We start from the raw sequence: 18,980 nt of genomic DNA, 5'->3' as shown, positions 1-18,980 counted from the left end.
AGAAGCCTCTACAAACACAGCTCGAGTATGCAGGAACTAGGACTTTTTCTCCAATCTGCCGAACTACAGCTCCCAGGTAACCTCTGATTCCGGAAGTCACACCCACAGCCCGCCCCCCAGCGCCATCTTTGAAGCATTCAGCCTAAGAGAAGGACCACATGGAGGGTGCGGGAACCACAGATCCCGGAGGAAAAAAAAAAAAACAGGTTCCAAAAAGAGCCGAGATCACCGGCAAGTTTCAGATGGGGTAGGTGCCGCATCCCGCCTCTCCCAGGTGGAACCCCGGTGACCAGAAGCCTCTACAAACACAGCTCGAGTATGCGGGAACTAGGACTTTTTCTCAAAACCGCGCGGCCGCGTAAGCCGCGTAAGCGACATCTCTCTATATACAAAGTGACCAATGAGAAGTAAACCACCCAATCTTTCTCCCTGAAAATCAGAGTTAAGTTTGGAGCACGGCCACAGCCCCAGAAACACAAGGACTTAATGCAGAACCCAGCAGCTTGGAGCAGAAAAGTGAACGGACTATGCGTTAATCCAGGCAATCATTTCTGCCCAGAGGGGAAAGGGTGTTGCCCCATTCGCCCTCTCTTCTCTGGAAAGAAGGATGGCGGCCGCATGGGAGCCTTGTGGACAGCAGGTATGAGCCGGGAGTGTGGGGGCGACTAAAACCTCATGGGAAGGGGGGGCGTTCCAGTCCGTCCTTCACGCTCTACCGAGGTCACCAGTTGCCCCCACGAGAGGCTCTCCAGCATGGCCACAGCCCCAGAAGCACAAGGACTTAATGCAGAACCCAGCAGCTTGGAGCAGAAAAGTGAAAGGACTATATGTTAATCCAGGCAATCATTTCTGCCCAGAGGGGAAAGGGTGTTGCTCCCTTCCGCCCTCCTCCCTCTGGAAAGAAAGATGGCGGCCACATGGGAGCCTTGTGGACAGCAGGTATGAGCCGGGGGTGTGGGGGGCGACTAAAACCTCATAGGTCGGGGGGCGTTCTGGTCCGTCCTTCACGCCCTACCGAGGTCACCAGTCGCCCCCCCACGAGCGGCTCTCCAGCACAGCCACGGCCCCAGAAGCACAAGGACTTAATGCAGAACCCGGCAGCTTGGAGCAGAAAAGTGAACGGACTATACGTTGATCCAGGCCATCAAGTCTGCCCAGAGGGGAAAGGGTGTTGCCCCATTCGCCCTCTCCTCTCTGGAAAGAAAGATGGTGGCCACATGGGAGCCTTGTGGACAGCAGATATGAGCCGGGAGTGTGGGGGCGACTAAAACCTCATGGGAAGGGGGGTGTTTCGGTCCACCCTTCACGCCCTACCGAGGTCACCAGTTGCCCCCACGAGCGGCTCTCCAGCATGGCCACAGCCCCAGAAGCACAAGGACTTAATGCAGAACCCAGCAGCTTGGAGCAGAAAAGTGAAAGGACTATACGTTAATCCAGGCAATCATTTCTGCCCAGAGGGGAAAGGGTGTTGCTCCCTTCCGCCCTCCTCCCTCTGGAAAGAAAGATGGCGGCCACATGGGAGCCTTGTGGACAGCAGGTATGAGCCGGGGGTGTGGGGGCGACTAAAACCTCATGGGAAGGGGGGTGTTTCGGTCCACCCTTCACGCCCTACCGAGGTCACCAGTCGCCCCCCCGCGAGCGGCTCTCCAGCACAGCCACGGCCCCAGAAGCACAAGGACTTAATGCAGAACCCGGCAGCTTGGAGCAGAAAAGTGAACGGACTATACGTTGATCCAGGCCATCAAGTCTGCCCGGAGGGGAAAGGGTGTTGCCCCATTCGCCCTCTCCTCTCTGGAAAGAAAGATGGCGGCCACATGGGAGCCTTGTGGACAGCAGATATGAGCCAGGAGTGTGGGGGCGACTAAAACCTCATGGGAAGGGGGGTGTTTCGGTCCACCCTTCACGCCCTACCGAGGCCACCAGTTGCCCCCACGAGCGGCTCTCCAGCACGGCCACGACTCCAGAACACAGAAACCAATTTCTTAACTATCTGACTTTCAGTAGAAATACTTCCAGGGTCAATAGGTAAAATAGCAGAAATCCAAAACCAACATTTAATTCTTGAACCCAGCTGTAGAAAGCAAATCACTTCACAATGCTTTTTCAGCATGTCTGATTTGGAGAGGGGGGGTAAACTCTAAATAATAGTGGTGAATCTTTTATTGAAACAATGAATCTAATCAAAGCAGATAGAGTGTTAACTAGAATTCATCTGCCTCACAGGGACGGGGAGGGGTGGGGGGTGGGGTTTTATTGGGGTTCTTCATGGTAAAAAATAAGTATTGGTAAAGGGAAATGTGTTTGATATTTGCATGACTGAGACCTAAACCTGAAAGCTTTGTAACCTTTCCCACAGTGATTCAATAAATAAATAAATAAATAAATAAAAGTACTCCTACATAAAATAAAATAAAAGTGATTACAGCCCATTTAAAATATATGTTCTGGTAGATCACCCTATTCAAAATTTTAGAATTCTTGGAGCAACATCTCAAACTCACATCACTGATAAATCAGGATGAGCAGAAATTGGATGGGATGGAAAGTACAAGGCAACCAATCTCCATGAACAAGATATCAAGAGACAAGGCTTAACCTGTAACAACATGTTAGTAATCTCTTCTACAAGGGCTTAAGGGCCCCATGATAGGCTACAGCAATCTTCACACACTTTCCTTTACAGGAACATCTTTTGACCATTTGTAGCAAATTATTGATGACAAGCCATTGAAAATCAATAACTCAGTCTGATCTAGGGGCAGGCTTGAGGGGTGGTTGGGACACTTGGATAGAATGGTGGTGGGAAGGTACAATGGTAGTGGGATCGGTGTTAGAATATTGAATGTAACAAATCATCCTAAACAACTTTTTTCAAAAGTAAATTGAAAACATAAATAAAATCCAATACAACTCTCCCTTCTTAAGTCACTGAAAAAAATGTTGAGTAATCAGCCTTTTGTTTTTGCAAATTAGACTGTTGGTCAGTCTGTCTAGTTCATTTTAAATATTCAAATAACTTCTCCTATCTGACTTGCTGCCAGATACTAAATAAAACTGTCTTGCTTTTGAAAATAAATAAATAAATAAATATTACATGCTATGATTCAGCAGATCTACTTGTATATATTTCTACCCAAGAGAAATAAAAACAGACATTCATAGAAAGAAAATTGTAAAGAAATAACTTTGCAAACGATACTGGATGAGGGAACCAATATGTGCCTGGAAGAATCTGGCAAAATCCTCATTAAAATTTAAAAAATCTCAAGCAGTGTTGACAGGGTAAGAAGAAGCAGTTCACAATAAGTATAATTAAGAATGCTACAAATATGCACCATAAATAGAAAGAAACAAAAGATAATGAAGGTTCTTAAAATCTTGAGTTGTAAGAACACACTTAAGTTTGGTGGGTAGAAGAAAAAGCCCCGTGGGTAGGGCACTTGCCTTGTACACCGCCAATCTGGGTTTGATCCCTGGAATCACATATGGTCTCTCTAGCCTCCAGGAGTAATTTCTGAGCACAGAGCAAGGAGTAAGCCCTGAGCACCTCTGGGTTTGACAAACACACATACTTGTTGAAATAAAGCCATTAAGATGGTTCAATAGATTAGCACATATGGTTTGCAAAAAGGAGATCAAGTTTCAGTCTCCTACACTGCATAGTCCTCCAACATATTGCTGGTGGCAACCCCAGAGCAACACTTCAGAAGTAGCCCCTATGTATCACTGGGGCTATGGATATGTGAACATGTTCATGGATGTGTGAACATTATATGCCAGAACATTGTATGCCCAAACAAACATAAGAAAGTACTTTAATGTTCTCTATATTTAAAGAAGGATAACCATTTGTCTACAGAAAAAAATGGTAAAATACATGATAATATTTTAAAACTTGACATTTGAATTCACAAAAATGAAAATTAGAATAATTGAACTGAAAAAAATTGAACAATGGGTTTAGAAGTAAATTAGCTCCAAAAGAGGAGAAATTGATTTAACAAGAACATATATTAGGGAAAAAAGATGATTCACGGAGAAAGATAATTAAAAGATGAGAGCAAGGTGGATTAAGGAATGAAAGAGGCAACCTCAGTTTATCCTTGCCAGCAGCTGTAAGTAGTCCTGCTTTTGGCAAGTCCATCCTACATTTTTCACTTCTTGCAAATTCCTGGACTTTTACTGATAAACAGTGTGTAAACTCACACAACTTGGGGGGCACGGCACCCACACGGCGGCGGCTCTATCTCTCCCGCCACCCGCGTTCGGTAGTCTCACCCTTCTACCACCCCGGAGAGGTCGATGGCGATGGTCAGGCGGGGGAAGGAACGAGGGCCAGGCTGGTTGGTATTAGTCGTAGTTTATTCTGATTCTTTCCTCTTCTCCCCTTGTCTCTCTATCTCTCTCTCTGCTCCCATCTCTCTCTGTTTCTCCTCGTCTCTCCTGTCTCTGCTCCCATGCTACTTCATTCTCCTTCCCCATCCCCCTTCATCCTCCTCTTCCTTCTGATCCTCTCTGAACTTCTGTTTCTTCCTTCTGCCCCTCTCTGAACTCTCTTCTTCCTTCTTCTGCCCCTGTCTCACTCCTACAGTACAGTTAAATCCTCTCTCCTGAGGAATTGGGGGAACAATGCATTCCCTATAACGCATAGGTGTGGTCACAATCAATAGGGGTGGAGATGAACAGGGGTAGAAATCTTAGCCTCAGGGAAGACCGCTCCTAGGACAGATCCTTCCTTAGCAGGAGGACCCACCCTAGAGCAGAATTCCATGGGCGTTGCCTCTCCTCTCCTTGTCCAACAAGCATATAAAATATTATATAAATCATTTTGTATGGATACAGTAAGAAATATCTTAAACTTATAGAATTGCTCTCCTAGGGCCATCTCGATCTCAGACTACGGTGCTCAGGCCAGATAGTCTTTCCCACCCCTAGCAGAATCCTAGTCTTGTCGTTACCTTTGGATCATGACAGCATTTGTCTATGATCAAACTCTTAACTTATAGTTAAGAATCGTGGCACTTTGGCCTGGCCCATTTCGCTGCCAGGGTAGCTCACTGCTTGCCCTGGGTCCATTCAGTCCCTCGTCGGGACCCTGCTTTTGGGGTGTTAGGAACTATGGGCAACTGAGGCTTAAGTCGAGAAAGATGATGCCCGGGAGTGAATAATATTCAAGGCCAATCAAATCCTAAATTACAAAGCATAATGTTAACGGTCTTCCTGTATCTATACAAAAAGGATATTACTTTAAAGTAAACTGTTCATAAGGCATAAGGAGAGGAGAAAGGCAATATTTCACTCATACATATAAAATCATAGATTTCTGGGAAACTGATCTTACAAACTAACAAAGTCTGATTAAGGGGAAAGCTGATTAACTGGGTAGGAAGGAGAGCATAGGAAAGACTGTTTACATGTTTACATGTAAACACAATGGAAGTGGAAGTGCCTCTGGAGCACTGTGGTGGGTGTAACCAGATAAAACCTAAGCTTCTTGAAGGACAAAGCAATGTTACCCAACAAACAGGAGTTAACAATTGTTCATCATAAAATTCTGCCCCAGAGCTTAGGCTCACAGGGAGACTAAGATAATGAACAATACCCAAGGCAGTGACCAGAAGGACAAACCAGCCCAACCACCTTGTAGATTGCCTGCATTCCCTATAACGCAAAGTCCCAGTTTTCCTATAAAATCCCCACAAAAAGAACCATAGTTAACTTAGTCCTATACTAAGTTCCTCTCCACTTGGGGAACTTCTTTTCTTTTCTCTTCCATTTTCCAATAAACTTTTCTGCTTCCCAACTCTGAGTCTGAGCATCATTTTTACTCAATATTTTCATTCTTGAAATTATTGAGGAACCTGGAATCGCCAACGAACAGAGACCTGCTGCTGCCTCTTCTGCCTCACCTGCATCACCAATATGTAATCAGAAGAGATTTGTAGCAGGAGAGTCGTAAAAGTTTTCAGAACTTTAAAAAACATTCAGGCACAAAGGACCTACGGTAGTTTTCATAGCAGTATGCTTGCCAAGCCTCAGGCTGATGAAGCCCTAAGTTTTTTGTTTTGTTTTGTTTTGTTTTGTTGCTTTTTGGGTAACACCCAGCAATGCTCAGGGGTTACTCCTGGTTCTGCACTCAGGAATTACTCCTAGAGGTGCTCAGGGGACCATATGGGATGCTGGGAATCAAACCCAGGTTGGCCGTGTGCAAGGCAAATGCCCTACCTGCTATACTATTGCTCCAGTCCTGAAGCCCTGAGTTTGATCCCTGGCACAACCCACGTGCCCAAGTTCAATACCAGTGACTGCTATTTGGGATTCTGCACTGCTTCAACAAAACGTTCAATTTCCCATATGTAATATCAAATGTGCCATCCTCAGTCATTGCAGGGACAACAAAAGGAATGGAAGGGGGAAATTTATATACACACATATGCATATATATGAATATGCAAATACAAGATTAAATCAAAGAGGGGAAGTAAATCCTCTCCTGGACAATTAGGAAAATTATAGTATACAAATGAGATTGTCTCAAAAACATTGACAGGAAGATCACATTTACTTCAAAACAAGACAATGAAAATAACATCAATGAAAATCAAAAACATGCAAAAGTCCCAGGAGAAATAACAACTAATGTAGATATATGGGGGTTGATGGGGAGAAAGTAACTTCCAAGATGCCAAACTCATGTTTGCAGAAGCGTTTTCTATGAGCAGGGCAGGGTATCTCTCTCTATTTTTTTTTTTTTTTAGTTTATAAAGTCATTTAGTTTTTTTTTTAATTTATTGAATCACTGTGGGAAAAGTTACAACGCTTTCAGGTTTAAGTCTCGGTCATGCAACCATCAAACACATTTCCCTTCACCAGTACTTATTCTTCACCACCAAGAACCCCAATATACCCCCCCCCAACCCTCCCAATGCCTGTAAGGCAGATGAATTCTAGTTAACACTCTGTCTACTTTGATTAGATTCATTGTTTTGACAAAAGATGCACCATTATTATTTAGAGTTTACACCCCAAAATCAGACCTGCTGAAAAGGCATTGTGAAATAATTTGTTTTCTACAGCTGGTTACAAGAACCAAATGATGTTCTTGAATTTTGGATTTCTGATATTTTACTTATTAAGCCTGGAAATATTTCTGCCGAGAGTCAGATAATTATAAGATTGGTTTCTGTGGCTCTGGAGCCATGGCCGTGCCAGAGAGCTGCTCATGGGGGGCAACTCGTGACCTCAGTAGGGCGTGAAGGACGAGCCGCGAATGCCCCCTTTCCCATGAGGTTTCAGTTGCCCCGTCATGACGACCGGCTCATACCTGGCTTTCCAAAAAGTTCCAAGGCGGCCGCCATATTGCTGTCCAGAGGGAAAAAGGCAGAAGGGAGCAACACGCATTCCCTCCCGGGCAGGCATCGTGGCGTGGATTAACGCATAGTCCATTCACTTTTCTGCTACAAGCTGCTGGGCTCTGCATTAAGTCTTTGTGCTCCTGAAGCCATGGCCATGCTCATGGGGGGCAACTCGTGACCTCGGTAGGGCGTGAAGGATGAGGAGCAAGGTATCTCTTAAGGAAGTTATGTATATTTCACTTTAGGAGGAGGAGATTCTCTAATGGAAAGTCTGAAATGCCAAAAAAATTACTATCCAGACTGTGGGGCATTGGTGGAGGGAAGTTGACACTAGTGCCGGAACACTATATGCTAAAAACAACTATGAATAATCTTGTAAAACATGGAGCCTTAATTAAAAAAAGAATTAAAAAAAAAAGAACAGGCAATAGAGTTAGCACGGTAATTCTAGAAGAGTAGGGAAACAGATTAAGTGAAAGTCCTTGATATTTTTGTCCTTTTTGTTTTTGGCCCATAACTGGCAGTGGTGTTCTGGGCTTACTCCTGGGTCTATGCTCAGGGATCACTCCTGGCAAAACTCAGGGGATCTTTTAGGGTACCAGGGATCCAACCAGGATCATTGAATATTAGGCAAGCATCCTACCCACTGTACTACTTCTCTGGCCCCAATTTCTTTTTCCCTTTTGCTGTTTCAGGGATGGGACTCTGGGTCTCACTCATACGTGTGTTCTACCATTGAGCTGTGTCCCTCAACTCCTCCCCCTGTTTTAGAGAAGAAAAGGATGAATAATTTTGAGTTTTGATGGTGTGAGAACATTGTACATAAAATGCAATCAACTAATGTATAAATTTTAAGTTGCTTTACTGGGGTCATAAAAATTATTTTTATACATTTCAGTAATTCAGAAAAGCAGCAAAACAAACAATATCAGTAAAGTTAGGAAACAGTTTTGGGAAATAGTTTTAAAACACATTTAATGTACTGTATTCTTTCAAAAGCCTTCACGCCACATCTGCACTCATTCTTTCAAAGCACACAAGGACCTTCACAGGAAGTTTACATATACTAAATCACAAAGCAGGATTTGTCAGTGTCTTAGATCAGATTACCTAGAAGTCCAATTACATAGAAGGATTCTGGGACAAGTGATTTATTGTGGGAGTGCTCTGAGTAGATGGGTGAAGTTGGAAAGCAGGAGAGGGAGAAAAGAACAACTTAAAATGAAAGTAGACTGGAGCGGCAGATGGATGCTGGACCCTTGTTTCACAAGAGTGCTCAGACAAAGAGAGCAGGAATGGTTTCCTCCTTGAAACAAGAAGCTGCACCTGTACCCCATGTCATTCACTGATGGGTCGTCATCTTAGGGTAGCTACAGTCAGTCCAGGGAAAGTCTCCAGAAGAAGGTACCTGACCAATGTTGCACAATCAGAAACTGTCCTTATACATGGACAAATGTCATGTGGAGCAGAATCACCACTAGAAGCTGCTCAACTAGAACAATGAAATTTGTCTCTTTCAACCACATCCCAATCTCCTAACTGGCGTTCCAGGCTCTAAAGTTCTAAGTAATCAGAAGGCTGGGGAAAAGCAAGAAGAGGCCACTTATCAATGTCTAGGGAAAACCGTCTTTTCCTTAAAATGTTTCAAATGGGGCTGGAGGCATAGTGTATGCTGCTGACCTTGGTTCAACCCCAAGCATCCCATACAGTCTTTTGAAACCACTGGAAGTGACCCTGAGGGCAGAGCCAGGGGTAAGTCCTGAACACTGCTGAGTGTGGCCCAAAAACAACAACAAAAAAGTTTCAGTTGCCTGATTCTAGAAAAGATAAGCATAACTAATCATTTTAGTAATCAGGGCCAGATATATAATACAAGGATTAAGGTTCTTACTTTACATGCTGGAGGGATAGCACAGTGGGTAGGGCATTTGCCTTGCATGATTCAGGTTCAATTCCTCTGTCCCTCTCGGAGAGCCCAGCAAGCTACCAAGAGTATCCCGCACGCATGGCAGAGCCTGGCAAGTTCCCCATGGCATATTCGATATGCCAAAAATAGTAACAACAAGTCTCACAATGGAGATGTTACTGGTACTCGCTCAAGCAAATCAATGAACAACGGGAGGAGAGTGACAGTGACTTTGCCTGCATATTCTATCCCCAACATGCATGGTCCCCCTGAGCATGGCCAGGAGGGACCCCTCAAGCATAGAACTGGGAGTAACCTCTGAGCAATGCTATAGTGTGGGCCCACACCAATGTACAATAACATTATATATATGTATATATATATTACTTTATGTAATATGAGACCTTTTCCCTGAGACCTTTTTTTTTTTTACTGATATGTCATGTTTTCCTGTAAGATTTTTCTACAAACATATTTAATGAACAGTTTATTTCAACATTTAGGTATTTCCTGGAGGGGGTATTATTTGTTTTTATGTTTTTACAAGTATAACCGCTACCTCTTTAGACATTCAGTCAGACTGTAAATGACTAGGTAAAGGATCTCAGTTTCTTTCTCAATGTCCTCCACAAAAAAAAAAAAAAATCATGGGAAAGCTCAATAAACAATTACTTTAATTACTTAGATGATTCTAAATACCTACCAAAGCTCGTTTGTGTCATTTGGGGGAAGGGGAGGATTGGGTTTGGGGGCCACACCCTGTGATGCTCAGGACTTACTCCTGGCTCTGTGCCCAGCGCTCACTCCTGTCTGTTCCTCGGGGGATCATATGTGGTGCCAGGGATCAAAATGGGGTAAGGTTAACTTCAAAGCAAACACTGTGATCACAGTACTGTCTCTTTGGCCACAATCACTGCCATTCTTTTCTGGTTTTCAGCTCATACATCTTTGAAACTATCAATGGTTCTTTACTGGGACTCTTCAATAGCTGCTTGAGTTTGAGTTTGGTGGGTTTTTTTTTTCTGTTTTTTGGGCCACACACAGCGATGCACAGAGATTACTCCTGGCTCATGCACTCAGGAATTATTCCTGGTGGTGCTCAGGGGACCATTTGGGATGCTGGGAATCAAACCCAGTACAGCCGCATGCAAGGCAAATGCCCTACCAGCTGTGCTATTGCTCCAGCCCCTTGGGGTTTATCCTTATCTAAAAATTACACTAGTTATTTTCAACATATATTTTTATTTTCCGTAGCCCAAGGGACCCAGCCCTGGCAGTTGGCCTCCACTACCCAACCGCCACCACACTTCAGGCCACTTTCTGAACTGCGTGGCCACTTTGTGGTCGCATGACACATTAGACTCTTCCTATCCATTTTCCATAGTTACCACACCATATTTGATGGGGGTCAGACAGTAGGCAACAAAACCATAGAAATATATATATATATTTATTTATTTATAAATATATATACCTCTTGGAGAGCCTGGCAAGCTACCAAGAGTATCCTGCCTGCACAGGCAGAGCCTGGCAAGTTCCCCGTGGCATATTTGATATGCCAAAAACAGTAACGATAACAGGTCTCATTTCCCTGACCCTGAAAGAGCCCCCAATCATTGGGAAAGATGAGTAAAGAGAGAGTGCTAAAATCTCAGGCTGGAAGGAATAGAGACGTTACTGGCGCCTGCTCGAGTAAATCAAGGAACAACAGAATGACAGTGGTACAGTGACAGTGATTTATTTGGGCCCTTATAAAATTTAGAAAACAATATTATGGCTTCATCTTTAAAATGTTAAAATAGGGGCCAGAGCAATAGTACAGTTGTGAGGGTGCATGCCTTGCACATAGCTGACCCAGGTTCGGGTCATGATATCACCTCTAAATATTTCAGGATACATGTCTTCAGAATAGACACTCTTCTACCAACCACAATAGCATTAACATTTTTTAAATTTTAGAATTAATATGTAAAATTCATATTTTCCAATTCATCTAAATATTATGCTTAGTATTATTATTTTAAATCAAGGATCCAAACAATGACTAAACACTGAATTTAGTCTCCTTTAACTTTGACCTATATTTCTGTTTCTTTCACAATACTGGATATTTTTGAAGAATCCAGGCTAGTCATATCAAAGAATATTCCATGATTTGTATTTCTCTCACTACTTGCTCTTGATGAGATTCAGGTTTAATATTTTTGATAAGAATGCAAAGAACGCTAAAAAAAATTTTGGGAAATTCTGTTGGGAAACAGAATATTTGCAATCTCAAAGTATCAATCCAAAGATTACATACTAGCTAAAAGAGATAAAAGTACTTTATGATGGAAAAACAGGCTTGTATCACCTGCACTAAATGATGAAATCTATCACTTGGTGATGATGATATGAAAAGTCAAATGATTTCACAGCAGCATTTCTCTGGTGTGTGTAATTTATGAGCATTTGGTATGATTTACAGTGAATAACTAGAAAAACTAAACTTTTTTATATTTGGTTAAGATACTAGAATTCATATACAAACTGGTCTAAAAATTCAGATTTTTCCATTTCTGCAACCATTTGAATTGTGAGTAGGATGGTCCACGCGGAACAAGGAAAACTGAAGAAATGTGGGAAAAATATTACTCCAAACTGACATCTGCAAAAACCAAAAAATAAGATACATCTCTAGTTTTCCATTGTTGTGTAAACCAAAACAAAACAAAATTCTTAACATACCTTACTTGATGAAGCAATCATTTCTAGTGTGATTTGGTTTTCTGTTTATAATCTATGCATGGGAAGACAATTGACTTCTGGTTGTTTTGAATGCAAGATGCCAGTGAGTTACTGAATCAAAGATGCACAGAGAAGCTTTAAAAGCATGGGAGTTGAGGTAAGAGAGCAGCCAAGAACATTAGCACCATAGTAATAAAGTGATGACAATGAATAGAGAAACAAGTACAAGAGAGAAGAGAGGTCAAGGACAATCCCTTGGGAAAAATATTTGGTAAATACAGAGGCAGACGAGGTAAATAAAAAACAGAGGAGACCCATAAAGCTTTTATTTTTATGAAAAGAATTGTCTTTAAGTTCAAAAGTTATCCCCCTCTATGTAGGCTATAAAGTGCTTAGGATCAATGTTACTAGAATATCAGAATGGAAAATTTGATATTTGAACATAATTTAGTGAAAGGTCTATACTAGACCATGAAGGCCATTTGCTTAGTCCTTGTAGACGGTTTGGGGGGTAGAAAGGTATGGGACACACCTGGCTGTGCTCAGGGCTTACAGAACACCCTGGCTCTGCTCCTGGTGATGCTCAAGGGACCATATGGAGTGTTGGGGACTGAACCCAGGTCAGTCATGTGCTTCCCAATGTTCTATCTTTGGCTCCCGTGGCAGTCATTTCTTAAAGATTGCTGTAACAAATCAGAGCCTCGGAGATTGAAACTGTATGCATGCGTTTTGAAGTTCAGATGTCCAAACCCAGGATCATTAAGCCAGAATTAGTGTTTGGCAAGGAGGCTTTCAAAGGATCCTGGATTTTCCACATTCTAGAACTACTGTTTCTGCCTTTCCCTTTTTTTTTTCTTTTTTTTAACTTGGGGCTCTTACCTTAGTTTTGAAAGCTGAAAACGTCCTCCTGTTTCTGCGCCAATTATCTTCCCCTTGGGCACATTTCCCTCTCTCCTAAAAGGACACACTTGTGATCATGTGTGGAAGCTTCCAAGATAATCCAGAAGAAAGGAAAGTCATAAAAAATGCCCCAGAACCACCTCTCCCTTGAAGCCGTCAATCTGTCAAGTTTGCTGGGCAGCACGTCGTAACTGAATGATTACATTTCAGAAAGCCTTTCAAAGATAATTTGAAAGTAGATCTAATTTAAAGTTGTGAAACAGGGAGTTCTTACGCAAGTACACAAAACCAAACTTTTTTTTTTATCACAATGAGGTTTCTTACAGTCTGTCCTTTTGAAGAGTTCCTTTGGAAGGTCACATGCCTATTTTGACCTGCCTGTGATGAAATTAAGCCTGCCTAAGCCAAGAAAAGTCTTCAAGTAAATGAATTAAAAATTTAGTACAGAAAATAATCAAATTTAACACCTCTTTGGAGGATAACCAAACCATGGTGTTCCTCAGAGAACCCTTAAATAGCACATGTGTCACTTGTACACAAAGTATTCAGTCTTTATGTCCTTATCAAATGACACAATTAATATGTACTTGGTAAATATTTGAGAAATGTTGGACACTCAATAAAATGTATTTCATTAAATGTTATCTGTGACACATTTATGTGACTTAGATAAAGCAAAGTTTTTAGATATAGGAGAGAGACTTGGTGGGGGAATGGATAGCTTTACTTTAAGTTATTCATAATGAGCTATAAATGGGACTTAGTTGACTTATGAGCACTGGAATTGTGGTTTATAGAGCTTACATTCAAGTCACATATCTAACTCAAGTAGTTTGACTTGTAATTTATGTTTAGAAAACATTGTCAGTGGTCAATTACAATGTATAATCTGAAATTTTTCAATATCAATAGAATACCAACAGCTTCCAAGAGCCTGTGGATTTGAGTTTGAAGATTTTATAATTTTGTTTTTTCACAAAACTCAGCACCGCTGAGTGGGGAGGGGCTGCAGGTTGACCTTTGGTTATGCTTGACCCAGTGGTACAGGCCTGACTGTTCAGTGCTCAGGTCCAGCCCACATGGTGTCAGAGATTGAACTTTGGAACTCATACATGATGTGTTCCATTCCTTTGAGCTATCTCCCTGGCCCTTGTAATTCTGAGATAAGGTATGTGTAAATGAGGAAAATTATATTTTGCTTAAATGAGAGAGAGAGGGGGGTGAGAGTGATGGTATAGCAGGTAGAGCATTTGCCTCGCATGTAACCGACCCAGGTTTGATCGTTGACATCTCACATGACCTTTTGAACACTGCTAGGCATAAGTCCTGAGTGGGTGTAGCACTACCCCACCCTGACATCCCCTCCCCCACATACACTCTGAATAAACAAAAACAGAAAGAAATCAAACGAGAGTGTTCCAAAGAGGACCTTAGCTTATCTTTATAATTTAGTTTTCTCTCTCTTTTTTTTTTTGTTTTTTTGGGTCACACCTGGCAATGCACAGGGGTTACTCCGGGCTTTGCACTCACGACTTACTCCTGGCAGTGCTCAGGGACCATATGGCATGCTGGGAATTGAACCCGGGATGGCCGTGTGCAAGACAAAAGCCCTACCTGGCTGAACTATCGCTCCAGCTCTAATTTAGTTTTCTCTTTCAGTGTGAACATCATTTTATGTCTTCCCTCACCATACCTGGCAGACTCAGGGATTACTCCTGGCAGTGCTTGAGGGATCATTTGTAGTTCTTTGGTTGCAGCTCAAGTTAGCCACATTGTAGGGAAAATGCCTTCAGCCTCCCTCCAGTCCCTGTTTTTCTTAGGACTTAGAGAAATTATAATTGGTTGGATTGTATTTAATCTCTCTGATTAAATTATAGCAAGGGGTATATTAGAATATAAGACAATATAGTATAATAATATTATTATATACAGTATTATTTCTCCATTTCTGTAAGTCCTATGTCATTCCTACTATAATGAAGAACCAGGCTAGATAGCTTATAATCAATAAAAAATTATTGTCACAGTTATAGAGGCTGGAAATTTAAGATACAGATGCCACCATGTTGGGTTCTGATAAGGTCGTATTCCCTGTTTTTTCAGAGAGCCCTCTCTTTAAATGTGTCCCACATGGTACAAGAGATGAGAGCTCTCTCTGGAACATTTTATAAGGGTGTGAACATTTTATACACTCCTCCATGAGAGTGCATGACTCAAAGTCCTTACTTCTAAGACCTCCAGGTCATATTGAGGGTAAAACTTTCAACATATGAATTTGAGTAGAACATAAACATTCTGATCATAAAACATTATAAAATTTTATAAACGTTATCCTGATTCTTAAAGTTTATGGCCATCTTGTATGCAAAATACTTTCATTTCTTCCTAACAACCTCCAAAGTTAATATTTTTACTGTATTCCAACATGCATATTAACCTAATACCTAAACAAGTATTACTGAGACTCAAGATATAATTCATCCTGGGATGAATTCCTTTCTAACTATATATGTTTGAAACAATGTATGTTATATGACTCCAGAACAGTGGTGGGAAATCTATAGGATGGATATTTTCATATCATAAAGGAGAAGAAAGATGATAGTACTATTATGTCCCAAGAAAATCCAAATATTAATCAAGGCAAACAATATTCAACTTTAAATCTCAAGAATAACCCCCCTTTGCTTGATAGCTATTCTCTGACCACTGAAATAGAGTTCCTTCTTTGCATACATTAGGATGGCACACATCACAGTGTCAATCAGAGGAATGTTGTCCACACTGGCACTTTGCAGTGACTGCATCTGTATGACAACTCTTTGTGAAAGTGTCACAAGGTTGGGAATGACAAACTTCCCAGGCTCATCCACTCAAAAGAAAGCGCTTCCTAGACTACAGCTGAACCATTCTGAATGCTCCCAATCTCATCTGAATGTGTTTCCTAAATAGATGATTTTCATGAAATTTTAAGAGTAGTTGGGAAAGTATGACACGGTTGATCTTACACTATTAATGCCATTTCAAACAAAGACTGCAAATATAAAAAAAATTCTGATACCAGTTTATAAACCCCTTAAGTTGGAAGAAATATTTAAAAAATGTAAAACTATCAAATCAATCCTACAAAAGCATTTCCATGTGAGACTAATGCTGTCACAATTACAACATGCCATAATTTTTCTTATAAATGACAATTCACATAAGGACATAATGCAGAGAAGTTGTGGAATATGAATTATATTTATTCAAGACAGGGCATGATTGACTCATTCAAGGACATTGGTAGCAATGCAGAGATGAAGGTTTATGACGAACCATCAGATTAATTTGAATTAAGAAGTATATAACAACATGAAGGACCAGGGTGAGTATACAATGCAAATTCACTTTGTATTAAACAGGGAATACATTGGTGTGAAGAATTATTTCAAAGAAATTTTGGACTGGAGAAAGTACAAGGGTTATAGCATTTGCATTGCATGTAGTTGACAACATTTCCATCTGGCACCAGGAGTGACCTCCAAATGTAGTCATGAAGTAGTCCATAAGCACCACTGGGAATGCCCAAAATACCAGCCCCTGATATATGTTAATTAGAAAATTAGTTTTTTAAAAAAAAATAAATTGCTTAGGTTAAACTTTGAAGGATCAAGTACACATTGCATGTTTTATCAGGTCTCAGCTCACAGATACAAGGAGAATTCTAGAGAAGAAAATTGCCAAACACCGAAGTGTGTGTGTGCCAAACACAAAAGTGTGTATGTCTTAAGGAAAGCTAAATAGCTTAAAGTAGTGGTTCTCCAATATTCAATTCTCAGGGTCTCTTCATTCTTTTTTAAGAATAATGAGAGATTTATGCCTTGGACTCCAATGCATAAAAAGCTTGGAAGCTGTCATATCCAACCTTATGACAAAAGAAAATGGACAATGTAAAAATCAACAACGTTTCTTGGACCCATCAGAGAGCTGTGATCATAGCACAGACAATCTCAAAATCTGAAGGGGGGCAAATCAAGAGAGTTATGGCTGAGAACACTTCATCTTGAAAAAGTACTGACATCATAAACTGGTACAGATATTGAAATGGAAACTTTGACAAATAGCTGGAGAATGAGTGTGGATCCACCAGCACTCCAGGATGATGTGGCCAGTAAAAAGTGGTGCCAGACAAAAGCTACACCGTCCCCTCAAAGTTCATCTCAGGACAGGCATCTACCTGCTTTCAGAATCTGCTGATCTGAGAAAAGAAAGGTGATCCTGGCGTGCTGGTTGCCCTAATCCAATGACTAAATTAGCGAGGTAGGGTGAGGCACTGGAAATTATGAAAGCAGGGAGGCAGCATTGGTTTGTGCTGCAAAATATCAACAGCAGCTGGATGCTGCAGCATCAATTCTGGGTGGAACATGCACCTTAGGTTGCTGCTCATATCTTCACAAAGCCAGACCCTCACCCCTAGTCCTCACTGTACAGTAGGCACAATGAAGAATCAGAGAAGTGGACCAAAATTAATGGGTAAAAGTGTTATGCTGAAAGGGTCCCCCAGCATCTATCAGCTCCGTAACCTTAGATCATAACTTCACAGTGACCTTGATAAAGCTGTTTGATGAGTTGAAGGCAATGACAGAACAGTTCTCCAACAAAGAAAGAGAAAGAATGTGAGAGACTATGAGGAAACTGCCCTAAGAAGTTGCTGAACTAAAGATTATGGTAAGTAAACTAAAAAGCTTACTCAAAGGTTTTAGCAGCAATCAGTGCTAAAATCATATGAAATCAGTCAGTGTGCCGAGGGTGCAGGAAACCATCAGTTAAGAACAAAAGATGGAAATGAGCGTGCAAGAAAATAAAAAATGTCAAAATTATGGGTTAATTTTAAGAGATATAATTTTCTAATTATAAGAGCCCCTGAGGAAAAGGAAGGAGAGAATAGAGAAAACTATTAGCTAAAGAAATTATAGCTAAGAACTTCCCCACTCTGAGGACTGAATCACAGATCCAAGAAGCACTGTGAATTCCAAACAAAAAACTTAAATAGAAGAATTCTAAGGCACATAGTAATTAGTATGACGAAAGCCAATGATAGAGTCCTAAGAGCAATAAGATCAAAGGAATATATGTGTATATATATATATATATTCACAGAATATCAACCAAATGAAACATTTCAGGTCAGAAGAGAATGGTTAGGTATAGCAAACAAGTTGAAAGAAAAATTGAAGGAGAGATGCAAATGCTTTACACACAAGCAATGACTAAAGAAGTCCATGGCCATTAAATCAGCTTTTCAAGAAGCACTAAATGGTGTCCTTTAAAAGTCAAGGCAGAGGGTCAGAGAGATAGAACAGCAGCACTTGCCTTGTATGTGACCAATCCCAGGTTCCATTTCTGGCACCACATATGGTCCCCTGGGCACTACCAGGAGTTATCCTTAGGCATAGAGCCAGGAGTAAGCCCTGAGCAACACCAGGTATAGCCCCCAAACAAATAAAGTAAATAAAAAATAAAAGGCAAACAAATTCTACAAACACTCGTAATTTCTTTTTTTTATCATTTTTTTTAATTAGTGAAACACCATGAAGTACATTTATAGACTTATAAATTTTTGTGCTTGGGTTTCAGTTATACAATGATCAAGTACCCATCCCTCCACCAGTGCCCATCCTCCCCCACCACGGGTCCTAGCTCCCTCCCACCCCCATCCCCCAACCCCCCGTCCCACCCTGCCGCTGTGGCAGGGCATTCCCCTTGTTCTCTTTCTCTTCTTTTGGGTACTGTGTTTTGCCAGAGAGGCATTGAACACTCATAATTTCTAAAAAATGGTAGCAGTAAATTTCTTCATCTCAACAGTCTTGTTTAATATCTATGGCCTAAACCTACTGATCAAAAGACATAGAATGGTTTAATAGATCAGAAAACTGAACCCAACTTTCTACACTTTGTAAGAGACACACCTGAACAGACTTAAATGTAGGTTCAAGGTAAAATATGAAAAACAATCTCTCAGGTAAATTTTTGTCTAAAAAATGTGAGGATAGCTATATTATATAAGCAATATACACTTCAAAAGACAGGGGTCTATGTTACTAAATGAT

This window comes from Sorex fumeus, unplaced genomic scaffold (genome assembly GCF_029834395.1).
Source record: "Sorex fumeus unplaced genomic scaffold, SorFum_2.1 ptg000015l, whole genome shotgun sequence".
NCBI classification, from domain to species: domain Eukaryota; kingdom Metazoa; phylum Chordata; class Mammalia; order Eulipotyphla; family Soricidae; genus Sorex; species Sorex fumeus.
Note: the sequence above shows the minus strand (reverse complement) of the source record.